We start from the raw sequence: 1475 nt of genomic DNA on the forward strand, positions 1-1475 counted from the left end.
AGCGCTATTCGAGGCTTAGTGTATCCCATCATGCATCATGTTCTGGAAATAAATCGTGAGACTTTTTGCCGATATCGCGCGAGAGGTAACGGAAACCTTTCCAGTGTAAGTATATTCATACAATAAATAGATATTACATATAATTGCTAGAAAAACAAAGCGTTGCACGTTTCATTGGTGTAAAGATGAGTAGTGGTATTTATTTTGTAAACATTTGCAAATTTTTATCACTTAATTAGAAACACCACAAATTAAATTCTGTCATGTTATAGGGACTACTGACTGAACAGACATTTAGAAGTTGATTTTAAAATGCAAAGTATTTAAAATTAAAATAACGCTATGTAAACACTTGCATTTTTACAACACTATAAGGGTGTTCCATCAGGTAATGAAAAGTTCAACACACATTTGCGGTCTTCATCCTTACTTGAACACTTGGGCCAAATACAGGAACTACGTCATATAAGTAGTCAAGCGGTCAAGTGCAAAGACCACAAGTGTGGGTATTTGGACAAGGCATTGGTATTGAGAAACGGCCACTACAGGAGGCGAGCGACGCGACGAGACAAAATACAATAGAACCTATTATAATCAGTGATGCTGTGGCGCAACACTACAAATCCCCAACAGTAAACTGATGCCTCGTTCTATAACATACTGACACAAAGTACAAATGATTTGTAAGGGTCGATTTGTCGCATCTAGTGTTGACTGCCTCAAACTGTTTTTTTTTTGTTGTTGTTGTTTTTGGCTAGTAGAAGTTATGAATGGCCGGCAACTTAAAAAATTTAGTATCCAAATTGGCTGGTGAGTGAAAAAAGGTAATTTCAAAGCCTGGTTATATAAGTCAAGAAGAAGGCCAAAGCATTAAACGTGTAAAAATGAATGATATGGTCATAGGCAAAACTGCTACTACTGTTGTCTTTATGTAAAAATCTTGCACGGCTGTTTTCAAAAAGGATGAAAACATCTGTTGTGATTTGTAGGGAATGGGTTGAAAAAAAAAAACTTCGCAATTGTCTCGCCACCTAGCCTACTGGTGTTGTGACCTGCAGAACGGAACCAGTGAGCAAATCATTTGTGGGCTTTAAATCTATTTGATAGATGTCCGCTAATCTAAAACAAACTACATGCATCAGTTCGTGTTTGGAACATCAGAAAAGTACTGTTCGAACAGAACTTTTATTCCAATCAACTCCGGATGTTCGGACCGAACGCGCCTTGATGCCCAGATATAGGCTACTTACTGTATTGGTACATTTTGACACACAGCCAGCATAACACATATTAGCCTCTCAAACGTTTTACTGTCGGATCCCGACTAAAATTCCACCAAAAGCACATTAATGTGCATCACGAGGTGTTCGTACTCACCCAAACCAGCTTATCAAAAGTCCTTGATAGCTGAAGTGTGCATTTGGCCTCTGAGGCAGAAGTAGGAAGTTCAAGCAACACTTGATACAAAGTATCAC

The sequence above is a fragment of the Sinocyclocheilus anshuiensis genome, unplaced genomic scaffold, assembly GCF_001515605.1.
Source record: "Sinocyclocheilus anshuiensis isolate Anshui unplaced genomic scaffold, SAMN03320099.WGS_v1.1 scaffold1364, whole genome shotgun sequence".
NCBI lineage: Eukaryota > Metazoa > Chordata > Actinopteri > Cypriniformes > Cyprinidae > Sinocyclocheilus > Sinocyclocheilus anshuiensis.